This window comes from Diceros bicornis (assembly GCF_020826845.1).
Source record: "Diceros bicornis minor isolate mBicDic1 chromosome 30 unlocalized genomic scaffold, mDicBic1.mat.cur SUPER_30_unloc_2, whole genome shotgun sequence".
Taxonomy (NCBI): domain Eukaryota; kingdom Metazoa; phylum Chordata; class Mammalia; order Perissodactyla; family Rhinocerotidae; genus Diceros; species Diceros bicornis.
The window spans coordinates 1,670,380-1,690,962 of record NW_026690900.1 but is presented as its reverse complement, the minus strand read 5'-3'; the positions used below and the strand labels follow the sequence as shown (position 1 = coordinate 1,690,962).

Genomic DNA, 20,583 nt, shown 5'->3' with positions numbered 1-20,583 from the left:
CATGGATGCTCCAGCTGGACCTGCACAAGGTAGGCGTGGCCCTGCAGCCCCGAGCCAGGCAAGCTGACATGCAGAGAGGCCAGCTTCGCCCTGAAGCAGGGACAGTGCAGGGGCTCCCAGATATCCTGCCCTGGGTCCAGGCAGGTTCATACCAGAGAAGAAATGGCACTGGGGGAAGAAAGTGGGCAACAGAGTCAGAGGCCTGGCCTTTCCCTCCACACTTCTCCCCCAAGGCACCTGGCTTTGGACTGGGCCCCTATGCCTGCCCCTTCCCATCCAAGGGAGAGCCCCACGGCAGCAGTGGTCCCTGTGACGCTATCCTGGCAGTGGCAGGTCTGCTTATACAGCAGATTGAACACAGATTCTGTCATGACTCTCTTCTCGCTGATACTCTTCTCCCAAAGGGCTGGGATATGGCCCAGCCCAGCCCTCTATGCACTTGTACAACTGGACTGAGCACTGAGGCAGATTTGTGAGCAGGTTGCTCACACATATCCTATCTTGGGCCTGGAGGTTGATTTCAGAAAAGGTGGATGTGGGGAGGCAGATTTTGATGGGTCTGTGGTGGGAATGGGTCTCTTGGGGACAACTCAGCCAAGCCACCCCTCTGATTCCCAGGGGTCCTGACACCCATCCAAGCTCTTTGAGTCCTGTCCTCTTGGATTGGAAGCCATCAGACCTAGGCCTTCCCATGCAAATCAAAAGATGCGTGAGATGTGGATCCTGACAGGCCCGCCCCAGCCACAGCCCCCATCTCTCCCTCCACACCTTGTTCTGTAGAGACAGGAAGCCCTTCTTCGGGACCCAAAGATGACTCATGTTTTCAGATGGTCCTGTGCTCTGCCCTCCTGGCTGGAATAAGGAAAGATGCCTTTAGATGTAAAGGAGGCAATCAGGGCACCACTTGGGATGTACGATGGAGGACAGGACCTGCGAATGATGTCCAATGTGACTGTCTGACTCTCAGACGACAACTGAGGCCCAGCTATTGTATCTCCTTTATTCACTGAGTTCTACTAAGTGTCTCCAAAAGTCCTGCATGTAGTAGGTGCTTAATCTACATGGTTGCATGAGTGAAGTCCAACCAGAACCATCCCAGAGACCTGAGTGGGACTGGGGCCCCTCTGCTGCCACAGAGATCCCTGATTGGCTACCACAAGGAAAACGACCAGGACCAGCTGGACAGAATCTCCACCTCCTTGACAGGGTGGTTTCCATGTGCTTTTCTAAACTCAGAAAGGCCATATCCCAGAAAAGGATGAGGCAGACTACTTTTCGTGACAAAGAGAGAAATAATAACCATGAACAACCACAGCATGTCTACAGGCCTCTACGCAGATCCAGGCACCAGGTAAGCACCTGCCATTGCTGATCCCATTAGTCCCTACAAGACCACCATGGAATTTATCCCCCCCACACACATTTCAGAAGAGCAAACTGAGGCTCCGAAATATGCGGGGATTTTCACAAAGTACACAGCTGGCAGAGGGCAGAGTCACCATTGTGCTGAGGAGGGAGTGGCTATTCACCTAGTAAACAGCTGGTCCAGGACCCGGTGGGATGTGTCTGAGGCCGATTAGTTGACCATGAAGGTGGTGAAGCTGGAGATGTTCCTACTCAGGAAAGCTGGTGCCACGAACTCTGTCAGCTTCTCCATCATGCTGCCTGGAGGGCACGCATCCTGCAGGTCTCATTTAAATTCACAGTGGATTCATGCTCACATTGGGGGAGAGAAGAAGGGACATACAGTCAGTGACACCATGGTGAACCACCAGGAGGACTGAGGTGACTTTCTACCCTCCTGTGTAGCTTGTGGGGAGGAGTGGAGGTCCAGATTCCTTTGGGAGTGATACTGTGGGGCACTCTAGTGAGAAAATTCTGGGGCCGTGGTTCCCAGCGGAATCTCGGATTTGAGTCTAGATTCTAGTACTGCCTTGATCATCTCAAGGTCCTGGGTGTGAAGATCCCTCTGCACCAATGCTCACCTCAGAGCAGCCCTGGTCATTGATGGACTGGTGCACCTTTGTCCACTCCAGGGAGTTGGCAAACTGGAAAGCATCCACCAGCTCCTCGACCATCTCCTGGGTGCAGCTCTGCAGTGACAGTGCGCAGCAGTCAGGCCGGGGGGATCAGGGGCCTGCCTGGACTTTGCCACAGTGGGAAACCCCAACACAGATCAGGCACAGAGCGGCATCTGCACAGACTCCACCAGGGAAGGAATGCGAGGCACCTTGATGTCCTTAATTCACATGCGGATAGAGGAGCTTGGTCCCCAGCACTCACCTTCCTCTCCTGCAGCCAAGAGCTTGAGTACGAACATAACACACTGCCCAACTCCCACCATCTAGCTTCCTGCTCCTGCCCAGCCTGGATCCTCCTCATCCCCAACTTCCCTAACTCCTCCTCCCCCCCACAAACACACAATGAGGGTCAAAGGGTGTGGGGCTGTCCTTTTGGGATCATAGATCTGGCCTGACCTAGAGTGGCCTGCCTTGGCCTAAACTGTTACCTGATGGTTCCTCCTGCCAAAAGGCCACACACATTTGAGGTGAGGGCTGAGTCAACATCTCAAGTGACTTAACATGCTTTCATTCTGGGCTTTCCGGGGACCACAGACTCGGAAAATCACGGGACAACACGAGAACATCCTGCTGTGTCGAGTGTCTCCACTCAAATGAACTCGACAGGAGGCTGTGATTACAATGTGGGTGCCTGGTAACCAGAGTTCTAAGTTCTGTTGGGGGCTGTCACCAAGGAAGTGAGGTCACTTCTTCAAGGTTCTATTACTTGACCCCTTCCTTTAATGAGACCCACCCAAATCCCCCACTAGGCTGTTGGCTGTTCTCCCTCCTTGCCCATGTCATCTCCATCACTGTACACAAATACCCATCACCACCCTCCCCACAGCTCCTTGGGAGTGGATCCAGACCCCAGCTTTGAGGAGACAGGGCTGAGGTCAGACCTCTTTTTTCCTACAAGTTCTGTGTCCTGGAAAATCTGCTGTGCCTCTCAAGATCTCCCTAGTCTCCCAAGCTGTACAAAGAGGATTGCACTAAAAACAGCTTCCTAGGGACCTCATCAGGTGTATATGCGATAATACATACAACACCTGTGGGCTGGTGTCACATGTGTCTAATGCACACACTTAGAGATGGAGGAAGTACAAGGAGTAGGACATCACATAGAATACCAGTCAGAACTTCTCTGGGTCCCAGTTGTGTGATCTTTGGTAAGTCACTGCCGCTCTGAGCCTCATTTTCAGGTCTGCATCCTGAAGGGGTTGAAATTAGAGGAAATTCAGACATTGTGATCCACTGGTATTAAGCTTTCCACGGTCCCCTGTTTTACTCAGAATCAATCCAAGAGCCTCATGTTGGCCTATGTGGTGGGAGCCTCCACAATGTACCCAATGCTCACTGCCTCCTGGAGTGCACATCCTTGTGTCACTACTAAGTGGCCAGTATCTGGCTTCTGAACAACAGAACACAGCCAAGGTGATGGGATGTCACTTCCAAGTTTTAATTACAAAACGTCTGTCACTTCCCACTTACGGACTTACTTGGGTTGCCTACTTACCACCCTCCTTCTGTTTCTATCTCTCTCTCTCTTTCTCTCTCTCGCTCTTACTATTGCTCTCTATCAAATCACCAGAACTGGGAATGCAAGTGCTGATGTTGTCAGTTGCACTACTTAGAGGTTCCATAGGAGAGAACTGAGGGAGTGTCCAGCCAACAGACAGACAGGAGCTCAGACTCTCGGTCCAAACGGATGCTGACAAAACCCATGTGAGTGATCTTGGGTGTAAATCCTCCCCCATTGGAGCCTTGTGGAGACCACAGCCCCTGCTTCACAGCGACTTTGAGGCAGAGGCACCCAGCTAAGCCATGCCTGATGCTTGGCTCACAGAAATTGTGAGATGTTAAATATTTGTACTTTATAGGTGGTAGGTTTTGGAGTAATGTTGTCACAGAGGAACAGAAAGTAACAGTCTACCATGGCCCAGGATCCAGCCTGATCACCCTCCTCTCTCCACTCCTCTCACTTCTCAGGCTCCCTCCAGCCACACTGGTCACATTTCTGACCTTCCCTGGTAAAACTCGCTTCTTCCTGTGAGTCTCTGCACCAGAGAGCCTTCCCCTTGAAAGGCTAACTCTTCCCAGACATACGCAGGGGTGCTTACACTTGTCATTCTGTCACAGCAAAGGTCTGAAATGCCTCAGGGCAGCCTTTCAGAACCTCCTAGCACAGTCTCTACCATCACAAATCTCACATCTAGAAGAGCATTACATGATTTCCTCCTCCTTCCTCCCATTGAGATAAAATGAGTGCATGAGGAAGGGCTGTCGGCTTTCGCTGAAGCAGAGGCAACTCCTTCTGCTTATACCAGGCACAGGACTGTCTCTTCCAAGCCGAATTTTTCCCACCACGAGTCCATTGTTTAAGGAAACCGTCATTCCTTCTCTTTCATGGGTCTCGTTTCCCCAAGAACACAGTGAACCATCCCCTCTCCCTGTGCTGCATCACCATAAACCCACAGCCAGAATATAAGCACCAGGTTAAAACATCACCAGATCCTGAATTCAGTCACTGCTGAGACCCTCCCATCAATGTTGTCATTCAATGGTGACTCCTGAGGACCTTTCCCCTGAGACCCACTCCCAGGCTGTCCTCAGCTTCTTATAGCAACACTGAGATATCCTCAGAGTCCTCCCAACTTGGGCAAGAAACATTCTGAAATGTTCTCTGTATTAATTTTCAGGGACTGGAGACATTGGTAGATGTAATTTGAGTGTGTATGTGCAGTAGTTTCTACGCAGGTATTCTATTTTTCAGACACAGATAAAATAGTGTGGCTACTCAATGCACCAAGAAAATGGATAACTGATCAAATTTTTTCATGATGTGAAGTCTTTAGAGAGTAAATGTCGTGGTTAAGAGCACAGACTATGGAGCTAACTCCTCACGTCCAAATTCCAGCTCAATCCTTTATTAGATATTTGTATTGACTTAGTTCTTTACCTGATTGGTGCCTCAGTTTCTTCATATCTTAGTTGGCAATAATGATCAGCATACATATTTTGTAGGTTTATGGAGAGTATTAAAGGAGTAAATGTTTGAAAAATGCTTGGAAGACCTAGTGTATTACCAGTGCTGTACCTATATATTAGAAATAAAATTTAGAAATTCTTCTGACACTGCTTGTGAGCCCCAGAGGGTGAGCCTGTTGTCCGGATGTACGCAGAAAACACTCCATGACCTACGATGGATAAATGAATGAACAACATTGGTGAATGCACTACCAATGTCACCTAGGTCAAACTATAGGCATTCCCAAGCCGAACCACAGGCAGACATTCCTGCTCTGTCTTGCATCACATTCCCTGGAGGAATCACTGGGTATTCTTGGACCCTGGTAACCATGCCCCCTAAAGGTTCTTTTCTGTCAGCAAACCCCAGTCTTTGTCCAATTGCTGCAGCTCACAGGGTTTGCACTCTGATCTTTGTCTTCACTAGAGGGAGAAGTGCCATCCCCAGAGCTGGGGACACACAGATCCTGAGCCTTGGAGAAAATGATTCCCTGGCCCTGGGGCAGGTAGAAGAGCTCAGGGACAGAGTGGGATTTGGGGAAAATCCTCCAGGTGTTGTCAGAAGGGATGGAGGCAGGGGATGTGTCAGAAAGGACTGGTCTGGTTGGTGGGCCTTGGTGGTTAAATAGTAGGGAGGCTGAGAAGATTCCTAGGTTCTGGCATAATACAATCAATATGACGGTCATGAAATCAGAATCAGCCTAATTAAGGCCAAATTAACCCAATGTCAGGTGTTCTCTAACTCTCTAATCCAGTAGTGACTTATAATAAGGGTATTCGTGTTCTATCATCTCCTTTTCATTGATTGGCTAGAGTAATTATTCTTTACATAGTATGTCTACTTTTACATAGTAAAGAAAAATAAAAAAGATAAAAGTGAGTTTGAAACAACCCTCCTTGGAAAAGTCTCCATAACATATTGAATTAATAACAGAAGCCAGGACAGGAAATTCACCACATATCTTGAGCTTTAGTCTCTGGTTTTAGATCTTCCTAACTGGTAAATTACCTTGACTTCTGCCTTCTTTTTTGAGATTAGTCCACTTAGGACTAAGTAGAAGTGCAACCTCATGCCATGTGAGAAGAGGTGGGACTCTAGGAAGAGGTTTTTTCCATTCTGTCAGTGTGTGTGTGTGTCTGTGTGTGTGTATGACAGTTTTTGCTGCATCTTGCAGTGTGGGTCAGTGTAGACTCAATTTCTAGGGAAAAAAATTTCCCTAAACACTGTCTCTGAACTTTATTTTCACTGATGGCTTCAACGGCACTGTCCAATAGTAACATTAAGCACTCTATATTATAGAATTTAATTTTTTTCTTAATAGCCACATTTTAAAAAATGAAAGCCAACAGGCGAAACTAATTTTAATAGTATATTTTAACCTATTATAATCAAGATATCATCAATGTTGGTGCACTCTACACAAAACGTCATATTGAGAGAGTTTCCATTTTTTTCCTGGGTTTAATAAATCCCGTGTGTACTTCCCACTTACAGCACAATCTCCATTTGTAAATTGAATTTTTTCAGACATATTCTCTGTACTGAGATTTAATGTTCACAGTTGTCAAATAACAGTCACTAGGAGTGGGGTGGATGATAATTTCACTACTGACTTAAGCTCCAATGGAGCTATGAACACCAACTGGTCAATGGGCTAATCAAATGAATAGTCATATAGTACAGAAGAATAGTATGATTTGGGATTTAGAAAAAGACTGGGGACAGTGTGTCCTGACAGGGAGCACCAGGGATTTTGTTGTTGAGACTGACAAGGACAAAATGAGAATAAAGTCATACTCATAAGTGTCTAACAACATGGGGGAGAAGAAATGACATGCAGTAGTCCTGAGTTTTGACCTCGAGCTTTCTGTTCTTGACCCAAATCTCGTTGATTATGTCCCAGGACACAGGTCAGATTAATCCCTACAGGGAGAGAGGGAGGGTAGAAGTACAAGGCATCTGACATAATTGTCCTGGGAAGGCAGGCTTCGTTTCTCACTCTGATCCACATTCCCAATTTATTTTTATAGGGTAAGAGGAAAAGAAGTATGATGGTCAAATCATCACAGAGGAAGTGACATGATTGTGGAAACCAATCAAACCCAAATCCTGGTTTGAGCATCTCCATCCCTTTGAGGATGTCCAGTTACATATTCAAGAGGCCAGTTACTAGAATCTCATCCTATCCTGGCAATGAGGTCAGATGTCATCAAAGGGAGGAAACCTTGGAGCAGCCCCAACAACTCTGCTGGCAGAAGAAATTGCAAGGTCTCCAGGCCTGCAGAGTGCAGGAGAACTGTTAAGTCCTTTGGACCTTGCCAAAGCCCTGCTGAATCTTGCACCTAGTTGCACAGGCGCATCCCTGGCAGGTGTGCTCACAGGTGGTCTGAACTCCAGTCACATGCCCACCCCTGCCTGGTCTTCAGATTCAGCAGAGACGATCCCAGGAGCTGCTCTGTACATCCCACAACTCCTTTGCAAACAACTTCTGGTGACTGAGGAGGATATCAGGAAACAGGAAGAGAAAGTGAAGACAGCAAGAGAGAGCCTGGCGGTAGCACTCATGCAGACAGACTTGCTAGCGAGGCAGGGAGAGCGAAGGGCCAAGAAGGACGTCTCGACAAACACGATGAAGAAAAGACAAAATGGTCCAGATGACATGGAGCTCACACTACATTAATGCCTCTGCAGGGGTCTTGATGTCTTCTTGTTTTGAGCTCTTGAAACTTTAATATATACCAATAGTTTTCTTTTCTTTGATTCCTTTGCATGACAAAGAAGATACAGACAGTGATCCTTCTGAGGTGAGAGATTTGGTTTCAGGTGAGGAGAGAAAGGAGATCTTTCTTTCTCATTTTGTTCTCTCATTTTCCTTTCCTGAGTGTTATGCATTTGTATTTTAAGATCAACAGAGAGTTATCACAGTCAGGGGATTCTTTCAAGTTTTGCCCTCACAGTCACAGAGAAGACCTACATAGTCCAAATGAATTGTCCTTTTTGTCTAATATTCCAATAGATTCTAAAATAATATTTCACTAAATAGCTGTTATATCTGTCTTCTCAAAAAAGACACCTACTTCCGGGTCTCTATGTTTCTGGTATTTGTTGCATGTTGAATCACAGCCGCACATAATGAAATACTGGATTGTCCCTTTTTTTAGATTTATATGTGTTGGAAATTTGATTCATGAAAATTGATATGCCATTGCGGTATCATGCTGTCAGGAGAACGACTGTTTTCAGCATCACAAGTCTCACAATAAGCCAGTGTGTTGGGATTTGTCTATTTGCCTGATCGAGTATGTTCAAATACTCTTTATCATTACTTACTTTTGTCCCACAGATTTATCAGTTTCTGAGAGCAATGTGTTAAACAATAATAGAGTATCTTAGTATTTATATCTTCCCTAAAAAATGAGTTATTTTTAGCTAAATCTTCTCTCCTCTATTCTTCCATGTGGTCATCATCTGGATTTGGGTTCGAATGTGTTTTTCATGTCTTGTTTTAAAACTAATACTAAATTAGACAGACTGTTTTTTCCTTTCCTCGTGACTCCTGTTATGTTCTCCTGGGTTCACATTTCTTCTTCCTGATGTACATTCTTTACCGCTTCTTTCACTGTGGGCCTGTGGGAGGTCAACTTTGAGTCTGTTTGTAGGTCAGATAACGTCTTTCTTTCTTTGACACATAGTTTGAATAGGTGTTTATTTAAGCTTTGTAGTAATTATTTTCCTTCCTTGTCAAGTTATGTAATATATCAGAGCCTCCATACCTTTACCTTAAAATGGGAATAAAACCCTAAAAATAGTGACTGTAACTGAGATAATACACGCAGAGCTTGCCAGTCATGTTGCTTAGCAGAAATTAGTCAATAATGATAACTATTATTAATCATTATAATGATATTATTATAATAATATAATATGCAATAATATATTAATGTATAATAATAATTAAACATTAATTTATAATTATAATGTATAGTATATAACATATAATGTATGCAATGATTAAAAATATTATTAATCATTATAATCTTGAAGTGTGCATTCTCAGAGAATCACTGCTTAAGATTGAGAATGTGAAGCTCACACACAAAAAGTATGAGAGAGTGGCATGACTGTGAATTTAAGTCTCAGCCCTTCGGTTTCTTCAGCTGTGGTCGTCTGCACAGTGTGTACAGATAATGTAATTTTCCCACAGACCCACGGCAGAACAGCGCAGCCTGCCTCATGCCTGGGATGCTCTAGACTGCTTGTTGGAGAGCCTCTGCTGTGAGGCTCATTGGACTCTGTACAGAGAAAGATGAAAAAAGATTCTTTCTTTTCCCTCAGTTTTCTCCCCCCGAGTTTTATTCCCTTTTACATCCAGACCAGATACTCTCTTCCCAGAACCTTGGTGTTACTCTGGGATTCAGGCTTCCCAGACACTTAGTCATTTCAGCTCCCAAGGCCCAAGGTGACTGCAGAGTCATGTCTCACCCACTCCTCCCAACTTGGCCTGTTTCCCATCATGGAGGACCCATGAGTTGGGAGAGGAGCCATCGAGGGAGATTGATCTGGAAGTCCTGGTGAATCTGAGCTTCAGAGAATGAAGCAGAAAAGGGGAACCTGAGACTGCCAGGCCTTCGGTGGGGGAGGAAAATGGAGGAACTGAGAGGGATGTGATGGCTGCACAGAGTCAAGGGGAGGGATGTTTCAAAGTTTCCTAAGAAGGGAAACCTTGCACTGAAGTGGGGATTCGATTTTACACGATGGCAATATCTGTGCTGGTTTCACCAATTCTGGTGTCCCTGAGGGATGAACTGGTGTGACACCATAGGACAGAATTTGTAGTCATTTTCAGGACTTAAGGGAGGTGAAATCTTTCAGCATAGTCCCCTGTAAGCCAGTTAGGGGTCAAGTCTAGAAAGGCTCAGAGCCTGTGTCCGTCCAATGTAGGTTCGTTGTGTTCCAGCCAAGTTCCTCTGGACATCAGCTGTGAAAACGGGACATCAGACCTAGTTAGATCTACTCATCGCAGCTTCCGTAGGTAGCCATGAGGCAGGTAATAGCCCAGGCGTGTCACTGGACCACACAGTTGCCCTCCTTCTTCTGCTGACAGTGACTTGTGAGGTGAGGAGAGCGCATCAGAATGGTCCAGTCAGCTGCCAAGTATGGGAGACTTCAGGCGAAGGAGATGCCAAAGCCACAGAGACCCGATGCTTCCTATGTCTCCCTCTTTGTTTTCCACTTAATTTTCACCCTCAGTCCTCTTTTCCTCCCCTTTTCCCTCTTTTGGCTCTCTCTCCCTCTCTTTCCCCTACATGTTCCAGCATAATTGAGGTATTAACGACATACAGTAAACTGCATACATTTAAAGTGAACAATTTGATACATTTTGATTATAAGTTATTGAACCATCACCACAATCAGGAAAAGGAACACCCATCCATCCCAAATTTCCTCATGCTCATTTTAATTCATCCTTCCCTGCTGTTTGCAAACACATTCTCATTCCCAGGCAACCAGTGATCCGGTATATGTCCCTATAGATTTTCTTGTATTTTCCAAGAATTTTTATAAATGGGATCATATACTATGTACTCATTTTTTACTGGCTTCTTTCACTCAGCATAATTATTCTGAAATTTATGCTTGTCATTGCATGTACTATGAATTCATTCCTATCCCCAAGACTTCCCTGGCAGCACTGTACACACGCCTGAGTGCTTCCCAGGTTGGCGTGAGAGCCAATAGTACTGCTGCATCCCCAAAAGTAGGAATGCGTCTTGGTGCAACTCTAGGAGGTGTTGGCGGCAGCCCTGGACCTACACATGAATGTTTTCCTGGATGGTTGGAAAGCCTACCGTGCCACTGCTTTCCCAATGATTGGGGAATGATCAGAACCCATGAAGAAGTCCCACCCGCCAAGCACAGAGGCTGGCATGAGCATAAGAAAAGGCAGCAGCAGATATACGCGCACATGCAAATGCTTTCCGAGATGGCACAAATACCCATAGTAGTGCTGCGGTCTCACAACTGGGTATGTGTCTCTGTGTGGCGGCAGCTCTGAGCCCATTGTGAATGCTTTCCCAGCGGGTGGGAACAGCCACTGTACCCACACAACTTCCAGCGTATGGGGTGGGATCAGAGACACAGCTCATGCTTCCCCCACAACGGTAGCAGGTGGAATCTGTGACCTGATACTACCACAAACACACAGGCAAAAGATTAGTTCATCAAACACCATAAGAAACTACATTAACAATTCAGAGCAGAAGGAAATGACAAATCTCCAGAATGAACCTTGAAGTCACAGAAATTTACAATCTAAATGACAGAAAATTCAAAATAACTGTCATAAAGAAACTCACGAAGTTACAAGAATGTTCAGACAGTTCGATGAACTCAGAAATAAAATTAATGAGGAAAATGAATACTTCATTAAAGAAACTGAAACTATTAAAAGAAAAACAAGCAGAAATTCTGGATGTGAAGAACATAATTAATGAGATAAAAAAGAATCTAGAATCCTTAAAAAATAGAGCTGATATTATGGATGAAAGAATTAGTGATTTAGAGGATAGAAATATAGAAATGCTTCCAGTGGACGAGGAGAGAGAACTCAGATTTTTAAAAATTAAAGGAATTCTTGGAGAAATATGTGACTCAATTATAAAAGCAACATAAGAATTATACGTATCCCAGAGGGAGAAAAGAGGGAGAAAGGAGCAGAGAGCTTGTTCAAAGAAATAATAGCTGAGAACTTCCAAAACCTGGGGAAGAACCGGACCTACAAGTACTTGAAGCCAAGAGAACGCCTAATTACATCAATGCTATAAGACCTTCTCTAAGGTATATAATAGTAAAATTGGCAATAGCCAATGACAAAGAAAAAATATTAAGGGAAGCAAGATAGAAGAAAATAACCTACATAGGAACCCCTATCATGCTTTCAGCATATTTCTTGGCAGAAACTTTACAGGCAAGGAAAGAATGGAATGATATATTAAAAATACTGAAAGACAGAAACTTTCAGCCAAGAATACTGTATCCAGTGAAATGATCGTTTTGATACAATGGAGAAATAAAAGTTTTCCCAGATAAACAAAGGTTGAGGGATTTCATCGCCACTAGATCTCCCATACAAGCAATGATCAAGAATGCCCTCATACCTGAAACAAAAAGAAGGCAAATGTCTACAAATCTTTGACCAGAGTGATAAATAGGCAGACAAAATCAGAAAGCTACAGCTGTGTTTCACAACAAGGTAGCAAATACTTAATTATAACTTAAAAGAACAAGAGAAGGAAAACATCAAAAGTAACTATAAACACTTCAACTTAGTCACAAATGCACAACTCAAAAATAGATAACTTGTTACAACAATAATCAGAAGGAGAAGAGGAAAGGGATGGAACCCGCTTAGACTAATGGAGATAAGAGGCTATCAGAAGATGAACTATCTCATCTATGAGATCTTCATACAAACCTCACAGTAACCAGCAAACAAAAAATCATAGCAGAGCCATAAATCATAGAAAAAAAGAAAACCTCCACAGAAAACCCCCAAAATGAAATGGTAGTCAGAAACACAAAGGAAGAGAAACAATGGAAATATAGATCAGGTGGGACTAAGTCCTCATGTATCTATAATCACTCTAAATGTAAATCGATTGAATTCTCCAATCAACAGACACAGAGTGGTGGGGTGGATTAGAAAACAAGACCCAACAATATGCTGCCTCCAGGAAACACATCTCAGCTCTAAAAACAAACAGGCTCAGAATGAAGGGATGGGAGACAATACTGCAAGCAAATGGCAAATAAAACAAAGTAGGTGTTGCCATACTTATATTAGACAAAGCAGACTTCAAGATAAAAAAGACTATGAGAGACAAAGAGAGGCAGTATATAATGATAAAGGGGACTTTCCACTAAGAGGACATAACACTTATAAAGATATATGCACCTAACACAGCAGCATAAAAGAATATAAAGCAACTATTAATAGACCTAAAGGGAGAAATTAACAGCAACACAATAATAGCAGGGGACCTGAACACCCCACTTACATCCATGGATAGATCATGCAGAGAAAGGAAACAATGGTGGAATTACATAAAAAATATGATCAGAAGATCTTAATGGATATATAGAGAGCATACCCTCCCAAAACAGCAGAATACACATTCTTCTTAAGTGCACATGGAACATTCTCAACGATACACCATATGTTGTGAAACAAGGCAAGCCTGAATAAATTTATGATAGAAATCATATCATCAAGCTTCTTTTCTGACCACAATGCTATGACACTAGAATTCAACTACAAGAAAAAAGATGGGGAAGTCACAAATATGTGGAGACTGAAGAACACATGACTGAAGAACCATTGGATCAATGAACAAATGAAAGGAGAAATCAAAAAATACCTGAAGACAAATGAAAATGAAAAGACAACAAAACAACTCTTATGGGATGCAGCAAAAGCAGTTCTAAGAAGGAAATTCATAGCAATACAAGCGCACCTCAACAAACAAGAAAAATACCAAATAAGTAACCTTAAACTACACCTAATAGAACCAGAAAATGAAGAACAAATGAAGCCCAAATTCAGCAGAATGATGGAAATAATAAAAATTAGAGCAGAAATAAATGAAATAGAAACTAAAAAAACTGTAGAAAGGATCAATGAAACAAAGAGCTGGTTCTTTGAGAAGATTGAAACAAAATTGACAGACCCTTAACCAGACTCACTAAGAAAAAAAGAGACAAGGCTCAAAGACATAAAATTAGAAATGAAAGAGGAGAAATTACAACAGATACCACAGAAATCCAAAGGACAATAAGAGAATACACTGAACAACTTACATGCCACCAAATTGGATAACCAAAAAGAAAGAGATAAATTCATACAACCTCCCAAAACTGACTCAAGAAGAAATAGAATAAATGAACAGACCAATCACAAGTAAAGAGATCGAAATGGTCATAAAAAACTCCCAAAAAACAAAAGTCCAGGACCAGATGGCTTCTATGGAGAATTCTACCAAATATTCAAACAAGATTTAATACCTATACTTCTCAAACTATTCGAAAGAGTTGAAGAAGGTGGAAGACTTCTTAATTCATTCTATGAGGCCAACATCATCCTGACAGCAAAAGCAGGCAAGGATAGCACAAAGAAGGACTATTATAGGCCAATATCACTGATGAACACAGATGCAAAAATCCTCAGCTAAATATCAGCCAATCGAACACAGCAATATATTAAAAGGATCATATAAGATGATCAAGTGGAATTTATACCAGGGATGCAAGGATGGTTCAACATCCGCAAATCAATGTGATACACCACATTAACAAAATGAGGAATAAAAATCACATGATCCTCTCCACAGATGTAGAGAAAGGATTTGACAAGATCCAACATCCATTTATGATAAAAACTCTCAATAAAATGGGTATAGAAGGAAAGTACCTCAACACAACAAAGGTCATATATCACAAACCCACAGACAACATCATACTTAATGCTGAATAACTTAAAGCTATTCCTCTGAGAACAGGAAGAAGACAAAGGTGCTCACTCTTGCCACTCCCATTCGACATAGTACTGGAGGTTTTGGCCAGAGCAATTAGGCTGGAAAAAAAAAAGAAAAGGAATCCAAATTGGAAAGGAAGAAAGGAAACTCTTGCTGTTTGCAGATGACATGATTGTAAATATAGAAATCCCTAAAGAATCCATCAGAAATCTATTAGAAATAATCAACAATTACAGCAAAGTTGCAGCATACAAAATCAACTTACCCCAATCAGTTGCATTTCTATACTCTAATAATGAACTAACAGAAAGAGAACTCAAGAATACAATCTCATTTACAATTGCAACAAAAAGAAAAAAGTTTCTAGGGATAAATTTAACCAAAGAGGTTAAAGACCTATACAATGAAAACTATAAGACATTATTGAAAGAAATCAATGATGATCTGAAGTAATGGGAAGATATTCCATGCACATGGATTAGAAGAATAAACACAGTTAAAATGTCCATATTACCTAAAGTAATCTACAGATCCAATGTAATCCTTATCAGAATTCCAATTACATTCTTCATAGAAATAGAACACAGAATCCTAAAAGATATATGGAATAACAAAAGGCCTCAAATAGCCAAAGCAATCCTGAGAAGAAAGAACAAAGCAGGAGGCATCACAATCCTAACTTGAAAATATATTACATAGCTATAGTAATGAAAATGGCATGGTACTGGCACAAAAGCAGACTCATAGATGAATGGAACAGAACTGAAAGCCCAGACAGAAAACCACACATCTGTAGTCAGTTAATCTCTCACAAAGGAGCCAAGATCATACAATGGAGAAAGGAAAGTCTCTTCAGTAAATGCTGTTGGGAAAACGGGACAGACACATGCAAAAGAATGAAAGTAGATCATTATCTTCCACCATACACAAAAATTAACTCGAAATGGATAAAAAACTTGAATCTAACACTGGAAACCATAAAACTCCTAGAAGAAAATATACGCAGTACACTCTTTGACATCGGTCTTTGCTGCACCCTTCCCAATACCATGTCTACTCAGGCAAGGGAAAGAAAAGAAAAAATATACAAATGGGACTACATGAGACTAAAAGCCTTCTGCAAGGCAAAGGAAATGATGAACAAAATGAAAAGACAGGGCCGGCCCCGTGGATTAATGGTTCAGTGCGCGCTCCTCTACTGGCGGCCCAGGTTCGGATCCCAGACGCACACAGACTCACCACTTGTCCGGCTACGCTGAGGCCACGTCCCACATACAGCAACCAGAAGGATTTGCAACTATGATATACAATCTAAAAATGGGCTGAGGATATGAATAGACATTTTTCCAAAGAAGATATATGGAAGGCCATCAGACACATGAAAAGATGTATAACATCATTAATTATTAGGAATATTCAAATCAAAACTACAATGAGAGTTCACCTTAAACCTGTCAGAATGGCCATAATTCCCAAGACAAAAAATAACAAATGTTGGAGAGGATAAGGAGAAAAGCGCACCCTCACACACTGCTGGTGGGAATGCAAACTGGTGCAGCCACCAGGGAAAACAGTGTGGAGATTTCTCAAAAAAATAAAAATAGAAATACCATAACTTCCAGCTATCCCTTTACTGGGTATTTATCCGAAGAAATTGAAATCAACAATTCAAAGAGATTTATGCACCCCTGCATTCACTGCAGCATTAGTCACAATAGCCAAGACATGGAAGTAACCCAAGTGCCCTGCTACAGATGAATGGATAAAGAAGATGTGGTATGTATTATATACAATGGAATACTACTCAGCCAGAAAAAAAGACAAGATTGTCTAGTTTGCAACAACCTGGATGGACCTTGCGGGCATGATGTTAAATGAAATAAGCCAGACAAAGACAAATATGCATGATTTCACTCATATGTAGAAGATAAACATACACAGGAATGAAGAGAACAGATTAGTGGTTTCCAGAGGGGAAGGGGGCTGGGTGTTGAGTGAAAGAGTGAAATGGGCACATATGCATGGTGATGGATAAATGTTAGACTACTGGTGCTGAGCACGATGCAGTCTATACAGAAATTCACAAATAATAATGAACACCCGAAATTACACAATGTTAAAGCCCTTTATAATTTCAGTAAAATAATTAAAAAAGAAAAATATAATTCATTCTTTTTTATGGTTGAATAGTATTCCAAGGTGGTGATATACCACACTTTGCGTATCCATTCACCCGTAGATGGACATTTGTGTTGTTTTCCGTTTTTGTCTACTATAAATAGGTTGTTATCAACATGTGTGTACAAGTCTGTGTATAGACATATGGGCTTATTTCCCTTGGATGGATTCCTAGGAGAGGAATGACTGGGTAGACGTATGGAATTATTAAAGACGCATCCAAGCTATTTTTCACCAGCACTCGATGAGAGTTTCAGTGACTTGACATCTTCAACAACACTTGCTATAGTCAGTCTTTTAATTATAGCCATTCTCAAGTGTGGTGGAATCTCATGATGACTGTCCCTTACATTTCCCCAATGATTCATGTTGTGAAGGAGAAGGCAAGCCACGCACAGACTGGGAGAAAACATCTGCAAAACACATCCCTAGAAAAGGATGTGTATTTATATTATATAAAGAGCTCTTACAACCCAATAGTAAGAAGACAAGCAACATGTCACGTCTTACCAGGAGACAGCAGGTCAGGCCTGTATAAGCACCAGGAGTCCCGCCAAGAATATGAGGGTGAGGGCCCAGACAAGGAGGTCTGGGGAGACAAGTGGTGGGGTGAACCACCTCCTGTCATCGCCCCAGTGCTCCTGCTGACCCCACTGTGCCTCAACCCTGCTTGACAAGGGTTGGTCAACTTTCCTCATCATCCAAAAACCTGTTCACATGGTTCTCTTCAATGAGGCACAACATCAAGATACTCGCCTCCTACCCTGGGCTGGGGCTTCCTGCAGGCTTACCAGGCTTCACAATAAAGGTGTCATCTCTGTTGGGAGAATATTCTGGAAGTGAGTGAAATGGAGAATGCATGTGAGTGTGTTTCACTCTTTTTAATATAACTTTTTAGATACACAGAAAAATAAAGGGAACAGTCTCATAAACATCCATCATCTAGATTTACCAATGTATATTCCATCCAATTAAAACAATATTTCATCAATGTATAAATTATTAACACTTGCCCCACTTGAATCATCCCACGTATTCAATGAAATATTAAAGTAAAGTAGACATCATGATGTTTCACCCCATTTTAGTTTCATCTCTAAAAAGTGAGCACACTTTGCTACAAAATCCAAGGCCATTATCACAGAACAAAAGTGTAATAAATTAAACCAAATTCATACCTCTGGGCACATATGAGTGAATTTGAATGGACTTTCTTACGACGGCCGGGGGGAGAATGGGTCATCACAGTTGGCAAGCCTATGGGATCTCTCTAAATTTGTAAATTCACACTGAAAAGTGTTCTTCCGTGCCTAGAAACACATCATCTCCTTCTCCTTTAACTATTTGCTTAATATTCATTTTCTAGGATTAATCTACATTGTAATTTCCTGCAGGAAGTCTTTTCTGATTTCCGCCTGCAAGTATGAATTTGTTCACATCAAATAATTGATAAGTTTCAATTCTCTATTCTTGTTATTTCCAGCTACAACATAATGTCCAGAAGGGGAGGACACACGGCACCCAGTGGGCATGGGGGGAGGGGTGCAGTTCCCCCTACGTGTACCTCTATCCAGACAACCACTTAGAGGTGTGCTGTCTGATATGCAGCAGCAACAAGTCTCTTTTTGAATTAAAATTAACTTTAGTTAAATAAAATAAAAATTCTAGCACCTCAGTAACATTAAAAATCAGTAACAATAAAGACTAGTCACAATACCATCCTTCGAGCACTCAACAGCCATATGCAGCTATGCACTGGACAGCACAGATATAGAACATTCCACCACTGCAAAAGTTCTAGAGCATTGGTGCTCATCTATAGTGGGACTTGGCAAACTATAGCCTGTGGATCAGGAAAAACATCCACCCCCAAACCTGCAAGTCTGCTTCACACACAGCTAGAGGCCCTCACTGACCATCTGGCCCAGTGGCTTTCAGTGCAGAGATAAGGAAACAAATGTCCAGAGAGGGGTGGTGACTAGTTTGAGGTCACAGAGCTGTCTAGGAGAAGGTGAGGGCCACCAATATTACACTGGTGTTCTTTTCTCTCTCTCAATGGTGAGGAAAGACTGGGGGACTGTGCCACCACCTGCCAGCCTGAGAAAGTTCAATGCTCTCTCAACCCCAGGCATCCAGAGTTCCCAGAAAGGCCTCACTTTCTTTCCCAATGACCAGGGAGCCTTACCATCCCCAAGGACACTCTTCCTGTCCAGGGTCAAGTTCTGCAGTTGGGTACCATTCTGGGTCAGCCACAGGAATTCCTCATAGATGGCAACTCTGTCCAGTCTCGGTGGCAAGGTACACAGGGAGTCCATTCCAGTGTGGTTACCGTGGAGGACAGACCTGGAAGGGCACAAAGGATGAACAAGGGTGTCTGGAATACTACCGTGATTCTAGATACCCTGCTTTTGGGTCCTGTCCAAGAGAACTTTCTGCAGTAATGTAAACATTTGTCTGCACTACCAAATACACTCATTATTAGCCCCATGTTGTTATCGAGCACTTAAAATGTTGCTAGTGTGTGTGAGTGAGGAACTGAATTTCTCATGTAATTTAATTTCAAGTACGTAATTTATAAATAAATAACCACAGGGAGAACATTTTTGAAACTTTAGAGTAGGGACTTTTGAAAATGCATAAAAACAATGAGAACACTGGTAAAAATGGTCAAAATCAACTTTTCAGAGCCTAGAAATTTTTCAAAGGCTTGTAAGAATGTGAGGAGGGTTTAGTGAAGATACACAGTGGAATCTTGATAAAGGTAGCAAATTTTGTGGCACTATAACTTTCACTATTCACATCCTGCTCTCACAATATCCTCCATAACTTTGAAAACCATCAGTCTTAGAACCATGGTGGCTGAGACAACCAGCAGCCAAGCAGCCATAATTGGTTTGGAGCTCTGAAAAGAACCATCCCCATCGAACTGTCACTAGCTGACCTGCCTGGCAGCTCCCTGAAAAAGCTCCATGTTCAGGGCTTGTCCTTACTTGACTCAGAGCTTGCCCAGGGTGGAAAGTCGGTTCCCAAGGCACTTGGTAAAAACAATCAGAGCTAATTGTTTTCTATTGTAGTGGCCTGAGGGAGTGATTCCAGCTGAGGCAGGTAAGAGGCGAGCCAAAAACTTAGAAGAAAAATTGGGGGAATGAGATGTCCACAGGGGGCTTTGAAAAGCTGCAGTGTATTTGTGGGCATCTAGAAGGCCACAAGTGCTCAGGGATGTGGCAGGCCGAGGACAGACTTGAGAACATCTTAATCTCTCACCTCTAGTTGAAGGGTTGGCTTAATATCTGAAAACTTGATTATGTAATACACCATATTAATAGAATAATGGCCATACCACGTATTTTCAACCATATACATAGAAAAGAATTTCACAAAATACAACGCCCTTTATGCCTAAAACAGAAAACACTCAACAAATTAAGAATAGAAAAAAACTTTCTCAACTTATAAATAGCATCAATGAAAAACCCAAGGCTAACACCATATTCAATGTGAAAGACTGAAAATCTCCCCCTAAGACCAGGGACAAGACAATGATGTCTTACCTCATTTCATATGTTAATAAGAGGAACTACAGGTTCTAATGAGGGCAATTAGGCAAGAAAAAGGAATAAAGGAAACCCAGATTAGACGGGAAGAGGTAAAACTATTTGTTTTGCAGAGGAGAAGACATTGTATATACAAAAACCTAAAAAATACAACACCCCCATACACAATATGTGAATCATATCCCAATGGTGTATAAAAAATTTAAATTGCCCCATGTGGTTAGTGGCTTCAC

General features: G+C 42.5%; 1 long non-coding RNA gene across 1 annotated transcript in view; it reads right to left on the bottom strand.

Moving 5' to 3' along the window:
* Positions 1-899: 899 nt before the first annotated feature.
* LOC131402104 (uncharacterized) overlaps positions 900-20,583 on the bottom strand; it is a 103,048-nt gene continuing 83,364 nt past the window's right edge. Inside the window, exon 3 of the long non-coding RNA XR_009218279.1 lies at positions 900-930. This is a non-coding gene — a long non-coding RNA (uncharacterized LOC131402104). The remainder of the gene's footprint in view (positions 931-20,583) is intronic.